Raw genomic sequence first — 10,000 nt, forward strand, 5'->3', positions numbered from 1 at the left:
CGAGCGTCCCGTGCGTGCGTCTGCTGTGCGCGTGCGTCTCCGCGTTTCCGCGTGCCCCGGGCGTGCGTCCGTGTCGCCGGAGGGCGCCGCCGCCGCCGCCGCCGCTGCGTGCGCGTACGTGTCCGCGCGGGTGCGCGCGTGGCCTCTCCGGTGCGCGCGCGCGCGCGCGGCCCCGTCCGTCCGAGTGCGGCGCGCCCTCTTCGGGATGCCGCGCGGGCGCGCGGCCGGGCGTACGTACCTCGTGCCCGTGCCCCCGTCTCGCGCGCGACGCGTCTATCGCGTCGCGCGTGTGTGGCGGGGGCGCCGTGTCCTCCGAAGCGCTGCGGCGCGGCCGTCCGCCCCGTCGCGCCCCTCCCTCCGTCCGCGCGGGTGGGCGTCCCGCTTCGGGGGGGGGCGGCGGGGGTTGGCCGCGGGCGGGCTTCTGTTGGGGGGATCCACGGGCGTGTGCCCCTGAGGCGTACCTTCCCGTGTTTCGGCCGCGCCGTCCGTGCGAGTCGCCGTGCGTCCGGGCCCCCGTGCGCGTGCGCGAGCGGACCGTGTCCGTGGGTGCCGCGCGTCCGCGTTCCCGCGTGTTCTGCCTGCCCGCGCCTACCTCTGTGTCTCCCGGGCGTCCCGGGGTTGTGTCTGCTGCGCGCGCGCGCGCGCCCCCTCGCGTCCATCTCCGTGTTTCCGTGTGCTCCGTGGGCCCGTCCGTGTCTCCGGAGGGCACCCTGCGGTGCGGGCGCACGCGCGCGCGGGCGCGTTCCCGTCCTTCCGTCCGTCCGTCCGTCCGTCCGTCCGTCCTCCTCCTCCTCCTCCTCCTCCTCCTCCGCCCCCCACCGCCCACACCCCCGCCGCCCCCCGCCGCCCCCACCGCCTCCGCCGCCTCCAAACCTCTTCCCCGCCTGGCGGGTGGCAGCCGGCGGCCACGTCGGACTGGATCCGGATATCGCCAGCGTGGGGCCCACGGCAAGGGCGCAGGCGGGGTGGGGTTGGGGGTGCGTGGTGGGCGGTGGGGGGGGTGGCGCCAGCGGTCCTCGGCGGCGGCGGGCCTAGCGCCGCCGGCACGTGCCCCTCCGGTTTCAGTCGGGACCGCCTCCGTGACGTCGAGGAGAGCTTCTCCACCCGTCCGTCCGAGGGCGCGGGGGTTCGGCGGACCGAGGGTGCCGTCGTCCCTCGACGACCGCCTTCGGGTCGCGCGCACACACACGCTCGGAGGCGCCCCGTCTCAACTGAAAGGAGTCGGCGGAGTAGAAACCGCGGCCCTCGAGACAGCTCCCTAACGCCGGGTGCGTGCGGCGGGGTGCTTTCTACACCCTACAGAAGGAAAACGCCTGTGGCCGGAGTTCTCGACGCCCGCCTTTCGACGCACCCTCTCGTCGCCTCGCTCCGTTTCCTAAGGCTCTCGTGACTCCTCCCGTTCTATTTCAGGGAGGCGCAGCTGAAGGGCTATCCGCTCCGCCCGTCCGTGAAGTTGGGCTTTCCCCCCGAAGGTGGCCGGAAGGGGGTGGGGGGGCGCGTGAGCCAAAGGATCTTGAAAACGCGGCGGCGGCGGTACCGCTTTCGGCTCTCGCCGATCCCACGCAGAGGCGGGGGCGCGGGCAGGCCCGCGCGCAGGTGCCCGTGCGAAGGTGCAGGCGCGTGCAGGCGCGGGCGCGCGCGCGCGCGCCCTCGGGCAGGTACGTAGAGGCGGGCGCCCGCGCGTGCACACCCCTAGGCGTACGCACGGGCACGGACGCGCCCGAGGGCGCGCGCGTACCGGCGCGGGCGCGCCCGTGTGGGCGCGCCCACGCCTACGCGCGTGTACCCGCGCGGGTACGCACGGGCAGGCACGTGCGTACCGCCCGCCCGCGCACGGGCGCGTGCACGCGCCTGCGTGTCCGTATCTGCAGCCACGGGCGTGAGCGCGTGGGCGCCTACCGTCCTTCTTCTACCTAACGCCGTCACCGGGCTGGCTCGGCGTCCAGGTATGCCTGTCTCCCCCTCCCCTCCAATCCCCTCCCCCTCCCCGCCCCCTCCCCTCCCCTCCCCTCCCCCTCCCCCTCCCGTCCCTCCCCCCTCCCCCTCCCGTCCCTCCCCCCTCCCCCGTCCCCCTCCCCCTCCCCTCCCCTCGTCTCCCCTCCCCTCCCCCTCCCCCTCCCCGTCCCTCCCCCCACCGCCTCCCCTCCCCCACCCCTCCCCCTCCCCTCCCCCTCGCCTCCCCTGCCCCCATCCCCCTCCCCTCCCCCACCCCTCCCGCCCACCCCCTCCCCCTCCCCCTCCCTCTGCCTGTCTCCTTCCTTTTCTGAAACCGGGTTTTCCTCTTCGAGAGCCGTTCCGCCCCTCGGGCGAAACCAACTCGCCGCGTACCGGAGACCGAGTGCAAAGACGGAGCCCCGGCGGCGCGGCGGCGGCGGCGGCTCGGAGCTCGGCTGCCGACCGAGATCGTCGGCGGTTCGGATCCGCCGGCTCCTCCTTGGGAAGCCCGTGGGGCGGCTCGACTCTCTCCCCTAGGGCCGCTCCGAGTCCCGAGCCGCTCGACGGCACGCGACGGCAGCGGCGCCGCAGTCAGTTCTCTATCTAAACGGAAACGACGACGATGACGAACGTCAGTCTTCACCGCCACGCCCTACTCCCCACCCGAGCACCGTTCCAACTCGGGTGTTTCTCTCCCTGTGGCGGGGGTCCCCCCCGACTGAGAAAAAATAAACCGCCCCCCGAGGACGGCCCGCGTTCGGAGCCTCTTGGTAGTAGCGCGCCTTCACGGGACGACGGCACGCGCGCCCGTCACCCGCTTCCCGGAAAGCTCCCCCCGCAGAGAGTCGCGAACTCGGGCGAAGACGGAGGAGTCCGCGTACCCGTCGCCCAAGGTTCAGCCATCGTCCGATTGGAAACCGGTGCCTTCCCGGTCCCGCCTCCCCGTCGATCGACGCCTCCCGGGGGTGGGATGGCTTCCAGCCGAACCAGCCTACCGTACCCTTCCCCTCCTACGTACCTCGGGAGGTCGGCTCGGACAGGGAGGGGCCCGTCAGATGTCCAGTCCGCCGTGAGCTTTCCACGACGACGGTCGGCCGGTCGGCCGGTCGGTCGGTCGGTCGTCCCGGAACACCCCGGTCGGGTCCGCGCGCGCGCGGCACGGGCTTCACACACCTCGCTCCTCTGGCTTCCCGGGAGACGCTCGCGGCACGGCGACGCGTGCAACGCGGGAACGGCGACGCTGCCCTCGGCCTTACCGTCCCCCCCCTCCAGCCGAATACGGCCCCGGCCCTCACCGCGGGCCGAGTTGGGGGGCTGGGGGTCGGGCCGGGGGGGGGGATCGGCGGCGGCGGCCCTCGTCGGCAGGCGGCGCTAGCGCCGCCGGCGTGCGGCCTTACGGTTCCCGTTGCGATTCCCCTCGTGGGCGCGGAGAAAAGCCTCTCCATCCGGCCAAGGGGGCGCCCGTTCGGCGGACCGAGGGCGACGACGGGGGGCTGCCCGTCCGCCTGAGCGCGCGCCCGCTCCCGCAGGCACAGGCGCGCGCGGGCGCAGGCACAGGCGCACACGCTCAGACACGCGCTCACGCGCAGACGCGCACTCAAACCCATACAGACACGCACAGACGCACACACAGACGCACGCACAGACCCGCGCTCACGTGCGCAGGCGCCCCCACAGACGCAGGCGGGCACGCACACGGGCACGCCCGCAGACGCGCACGCGCACGCACGCAGTCACGCGCGCACACGCAGGCACACACGCCCGGACACGCGCGCACACGCCCCCGCAAAGACGCGCCCCCGCACAGACGCGCGCGCGCGCAGGCACGCACACCGGGACGCGCGCGCGAACGGACGCACGCACGCGCGCAGGCACGCGCGCACACGCACCAGGCCACCCGGAACGTTTGCCAACTCCCCGCCCACCTCAGCACCCCACCCCCCGGGCCCGAGGCGCGTGGTCCCCCACCGCCCCCACCCTCCGACCCCCCCACCGCCCCGCTCTCGGCCTCCCACCCCCCAACCCCCCTCGGGCACTCCACCCCCCACCCCCACGACTCACGCACACACGCCCGCCCGCCCGCCCGCCCGCCCGCCCGCATTCGGGAGCCGCCGGAGATCTCTCGATGCTCGAGACGCCGACTCACCCCTCTCCCTCCCCCCCCCCGCCCCGGAGACGCCACCTTCCCGAGTCCGCCCGCGAGCCCGGAGAGCACTCGCTCGGGCCGAGCCGCCCGAGGGCCTCTGGGCGGGCGTTCGCGGCTGGCCCGCCGCGCCTCCGCTGGACCTCACTAAGTCCGGCCTCGCTCCCGAGAGCCTCGAGGGCCTCCCTCGGTGAGATGTCTCCCCAGTCGGACCGGGGGGCCCAGAGCCGGTCCGTACCGGCTCTGGGAAGGCGTTCCCGGCCTCCCCCCCGCCCCCCGTTTGCCCGCCCGCGTCGCGGGAGGATGGAAAGCGATGAGGAAGAACGCTCTCGGTGGCGGCCGTGGTTTTCTTTTGCGACGCGGATGCCGGCAAACGCACGGCTCCCTCCCTCCCTCCCTCCCTCCCTCCCTCCCTCCCGACGCAATTTGCCCGTTCAACCCGCCTCACGCGTACCGTTGGCTCGGCGACAGGGACGACGGCGGAAAACGTCTCCCGGTCTGCCTGCTGCGCCACGCGGGCACTCAAAGAACGAGGAGGAAAACTTCGGGGACTGGCGGTCTCATCCCGTCCCGTTTGTCGCGTCCGTCCAAAGGATACGGATCGGAGAACACCTGCCCGTCCGACGCTTGGGACGTGCTCTCTTCTCCCTCCCGCCCCCGGTGGACGCTCATCCCCTCGGGCGCCCCCCCCCCGTTCGGCCCTTTCGGGGGCGAGCGCGCGCGCGCGCCCCATGACGCTCCCGAGAGGTTTCCCCGGCGGCCCGGGGGAGTCTGTCCCCTCTGCCACCCTCGAGCCCCGGCCGGGGCCCAGGTGGACCCGGTTCCACCCCCCCGCCGCCCTTCGCTCCGGTCGTCGGCCGTCACCCGGCGGCCGCTTCGATACCGTCCCCCTCCGGAGCTCTGCGGCGCCGACGGGATGGGAAGCGGTCCCGGCGGGCGCGCGCTGGCCACGGCGGCCCGGGGCCTTCGCTCCGTCTCCTCGAGCCCGGCCTGGCTCCCGGCGTCCTCCCGGGGTCCTCCCGGGGTCCTCCCGGGGTCCTCCCTCCCTCCCTCCCTCCCTCCCTCCCTCCCTCCCTCCCTCCCTCCCTCCCTCCCTCCCAGGGCCCCCCCCGAGTGGGACACGCCGGCTGGCCGGCATGGTGCTCCAGGGCTCCAGCGGGGTAGACGGGATCTTCCTGGCTGAGGGGCGAAATGGCCCGGCTGGGCCGGACCCCCTTGGATCGGAACTTTGGGAGATGGGGCCAAGGTGGTGGAATAGGCTGACGCTTCCGCCTAGCTCTCTTGACGACAAAGACCCGGAAACACAAGCGAACGAGTATGTCTGCGACGAGCGGGGAGTCCTGACCGTCGAAGGCGGGCTTAGACGACGCACTGAGGGGCAGCGGCAGGAAGAGACCTTTCAGGGGCAGAGAGGGTTTACCGGCCCTGCCCCGCGGGGAGCCCTCAGGCACCATTCCCAGAGCGGCTGCTGCAGTGGGCTGGTACCGTCGTTCCACTGCTGTTCCGTCAGGGAGAAGCAGCCAGCCACACAGCCTGCTCACACCTCCGGAACCTGAGGAGGGCCCGGCCGGGCGGATCCCCTTGGCCCAACCGACCCCGCGCTGTGGCCGGCCCCACCGTCTTCCGGCCGCCCCGCGCCGAGAAACGTGTTCGGCGGCGGCGCTGGGAGGCGGGGGAGGGGGGCGGGGGGGGAGCCGGGACGGGGCCGGGCGTCCGGCCGCCCGGCGACGCGCCCTCGCCGGCCGCCGATCCGGATCCGTCCCGCTGCACTCCGCGCCGGTTGTCGGCCGCCACCTGGCGGCCGCTTTGATATCGTCTTCCCCCGGAGCTCCGGCGCCGGCGACACGCGCGGGAGGCGATGTGGCCGCGCTGGCCGAGGCGACGTTCCCGGACGCCGGCGGCGGCGTCGGCAGGATCGTCCTGGCCGAGGCGGGAAAGGGCCCGGCCGGGTGGATCCCCTTGGCCCAACCGACCCCGCGCCGTGGCCGGCCCCAACGCCTTCCGGCCGCCCCGCGCCGAGAAACGTGTTCGGCGGCGGCGCTGGGAGGCGGGGGAGGGGGGCGGGGGGGGAGCCGGGACGGGACCGGGTGTCCGGCCGCCCGGCGACGCGCCCTCGCCGGCCGCCGATCCGGATCCGTCCCGCTGTCGCCCGCGCCGGTTGTCGGCCGCCACCTGGCGGCCGCTTTGACATCGTTTTCCTCCGGAGCTCCGGCGCCGGCGACATGGGAGGCGCTGTGGCCGCGCTGGCCGAGGCGACGTCTCGGGACGCCGGCGGCGTCGGCGGGATCGTCCCGGCCACGGTGGGGCGCCGGCGCCAGAGCCACGTTCCGGAATTGGGCCCGCAGCTTCATGTGGCCGAGGCGGTGGCCGTCGCCGCCGCCGCCGCCGCCGCCGCCGCCGCCGCCGCGCTCCCGGGTGCCGTGTTTTAGACGGCGCTGGACCGAACCGGGCCGCACCGAGACGGCGCAGGCAGAAGAACGGGACAAGGCACGCCCCGGCCGTTCGCGCGCCTTCCTTCGCGCGGCCCGGTCGTCACCGGGGCCTCCGGCGTAGGTCCGGGGTGGCCCGCGGAGGGCGCCCCGGGCCCGGGCGCGGTCCCGCGTGGGGTCCGGACCGTCGGAGAATTTTTTCAAAGTCCCGCTCCGGGGGTCCCCGGGCCGAGGTTGCCGCCCCCGGCCCGCCCCGGCCCGGCCACGGACCCGCGCGGGGCCCGGACCTTCGGAGGGGCCCCGCCGCCCGAGAATTTTTTCCAAGTCCCCCCTCCGAGGGTTCCCCGACCGGCCCGCGTTGGCCGCAGCGCAGGCGGCTGGCTCTGGGCGCCCGCGCGGCCCCGGCCAGCTCCGTCACCCCGTCCCGCGGGTCGACCAGAGGATCCCGGGAGCTCCGGGGGGGGGGGGGGCGGGGCGCTGGGGGCCATGGGGTCGCGCTACGGACCGATGGCCGGGCCGCAGTTCCGGGGGCTCGCCGTGGGGAGCGGGCCCCTCCCGCCGCGGGGCGTGGCTTTTCTCTCGCCCAAAACGGGCGATTTGGGCCACCAGATTGGTGCTGACACGCTCTCCTCGCTGGGTGACTCCCGCTGAGCAGATGGGAAACCTGGACGGGTCCGTAGACGCCGGTCCACCGACGGCCCACGCCCTCCCCCGCTCCTCCCCGCTTGAGCCGCCCGCCTGGGGCCCGTGCGCCGGCTCTCGCGCGTCCAGATGTCCAGCCGCGGTGCCTCCCCCCGGTCTCCAGTGCCCGAGGGCGGCGTGGCACGGGCGCCGCGGGCCCTCTGACCCGCGTGCCCCTTGTCGCAGGCACCCGCGGTGGCCGCGGTGCTCGCCAGAGTGTGCCCCGCTCCCCCCCTCCCCCAGGCCCACGTGCCTCGCGTGTCAGGCGTTCTCCGTGTGCAGGGGTCCTCGCGGCCACCTTTCCGCAGCCGGGGCGGGCGAGGCAGAAAGCGGGTCCTCTCCGGGGCTGTCCTCGCCCGCCTCCTGGCAGCCCTGGCGGGGGGGTCTTCTCCTCCTCGCTTGTGCCTGGGCTGACCCGATCGATGTGGTGTTGTCGTGCTCTCCCGGGCCGGGTCCGAGCCGCGCCAAGACGAGGGACGGACATTCGTGGCGAATGGGACCGCTCTTCTCGCTCAGCGCGCGGGCCCCTCGCTCCTCCTCCCCGCCCGCCGGTGGTGCGCAGAGGGGCAGGGGCACGGGATCCGGCCCGACCTCGCTCATCTGCCCTCGTTCGCGGCCTCGCGGCCAGCGTCGGCGGTGGCGGGGTCCTGAGACCGAGCAGGACAGCCTCTGCTCGTGGCCCTGGTGTTCTGCCTCGCGTCGGGCCCTCCCCCGCCCCCCGCGGCGGGGGGGCTCTCTGGTCAGGCGCACCCGCGCGCCCCACCCAGGTGGTGCCGGTGCGCCTCGAGTGGCCCTTTGGCGGTGCCCCTGGAACGCTCCAGGCCGTCCCTCAGGTGCCTGAGGCCGGGTGGCGGTGCCGTTTCCCCGTTCCCAGCCCACCCTTCCGGTCACCGCTCACGCGTGTGGGCGTGCGCCCCTCGAGCCGAGAGAAATAAAAAACAGGAGTGCGGCCGAGAGGGAGAGAAAGGATGTGGAGGAAAAAAAAAAAAAAAAGAAGGGGGGTCGAGCGGGGTAAGACCTTTAGAGCACGCACGCCTCGCGGGAGGGTGCCGTGCCTGATCCCGAGAAGGCGGGGGTGAGAGAGGGGTGCGCGCGTGCGTGCCCGCCCCGGTGCCTGCCGAGACCCGCGTGAGGCAAGCGAGAGCGGAAGGAGGAGGGCCCGCGTGTTGCTTCCGCCGGTGCCGAGGGAAGTCGCCCTTGCGAGGTGGGGGCCCAGGCTGCGTAGCCGCGGCTGGGCCCCGGCGGTCCGTTGTTAGGCTCTGTCGTACCTCCTCCCCCCCGCGGGCCGCCCTAGAGCGCGGACCCCTCTACAGAGGGAGACCGGGGGGTGTGTTGGGCTTTTAGGTGCCCAGGCAAGCCTCGGGTGTGCGCGGCGCGTACCCGCGAGGCCCCGCGCGCTCGCCGGAGCCTGGCTCCGGTGAGGCGGGATGAGGCGGAGAAGCTTTAAAAGAGAAACGGAAAAAAAAAAAAACGGACGACTCAAAAGGCGTGACTTTCCGAGGCCCTCGGTCGCCGCTGCGGTGCCCCACCCGTTCCCTCCTCGCCCGAGTGGAGGGTGGACGCAGCACGGAGCCGGGAGCACGCGCCGTCCCCGGGTGAGGCAGAGCCGCCGTGAGCACGAGGCGGCAGGCTCCGTTCCCGGCCGCAGAGGCCCACTGTGCCTTAACCCCCCCGCTGGTGCTTACCAATACCGCAGGCCCCCCCCGCCCATCCCCGGGGCGCCCTCGGGCGCCTGGCGGGGGCCCAACGTGGGGGGCGATGGGTGGGGACGGCCCGTCTTCGGTGAAGAAAGTCTTCTCTAGTCATCTCCGAGGGTGCCTTGGGGGTGCCGGATCCCCCAGCCGCTGCCCCTCGCCTTGCGCGCAAGCCACCGACCGTGGCTCGCAGGCAGAGCCCCCTCTCCTTCCCGCCCGGTGTGGAGGGAGAGGTCCGCCGGCCCCGCGGTGGGGCCGCGCGCCGCCCTTCGCCTGCCGCGGCCCGCGCCTCCCCCCTGCGAGTCGGGGGAGGGCCTTCGCCGGGCCAGCCGTCTGGCGCCGGGGTCGCGCGCGTCCGTGTGTGCGTGTGAGTGTGCGGCCCTCCCGTCGCGCGCCTGGTGCGGTGGGGCCGGGGGTCCGTCCGGCGGACGGCCCCCGCGCCGTTGTGTGCCGCCTCCCGCCCGCACCCGTCCCGTGCCGCCAGCGGTGCGCGGGTGTGCGGGCCCACCTCCTCACCCGGGAGCTTTCCCGGCGATGTGCCCCTGGGCCGGGGGGATGGGCGTGCCGGGGGCCGCCCCCGCAGCGCCTCCCTCGCCGACGTCGATCGACCCCGCCCCGCCCGGCCGGCCCGCGCACACGCCGTCCCCGGTCTGGGACCGCGAACCGGCCTCGCCGCGTTGGGCGTCGCCACCGGGCCTCCCCGGCCGGTGGTGTCCCCTGGCGACGCGCCCTCGGACCCGGGCCCGGGCCCTGTGTGCGCCGGGCGGGTGGGCGGCGTGTGGCCGTCGTGCGCGTGAGGGTTGCCCGCTGGGTGGGCGGTGGGCTGGAGGAGACAGGGAGCGGCGGCGACCGCGGGGGGGTCCGATCCCCCTCCACGCCGCCGCCGCCACCGCCGCCTTCCCGCTGCCCGCGTCTCCCCCGCCGCCGCCGCCCTGCCCTGGCCTCGCCGCGTCCCTCCGGCTGCTGGCTCGGGGCCGCGCCTCCCGCCAGTGCGTATCGCTTCCCGGTTCCCCGGTGGTGGTCCCCCGCCCCGCGCCCGCCGGCGGTGAGCTGCCGGTGGGGGGGGCTCTCCCGGAGCGGCCTCTCTCCTCCCCGGTCCGGTGCGTGCGTCCGAGGGC

The sequence above is a fragment of the Loxodonta africana genome, unplaced genomic scaffold, assembly GCF_030014295.1.
Source record: "Loxodonta africana isolate mLoxAfr1 unplaced genomic scaffold, mLoxAfr1.hap2 scaffold_659, whole genome shotgun sequence".
Lineage (NCBI taxonomy): Eukaryota > Metazoa > Chordata > Mammalia > Proboscidea > Elephantidae > Loxodonta > Loxodonta africana.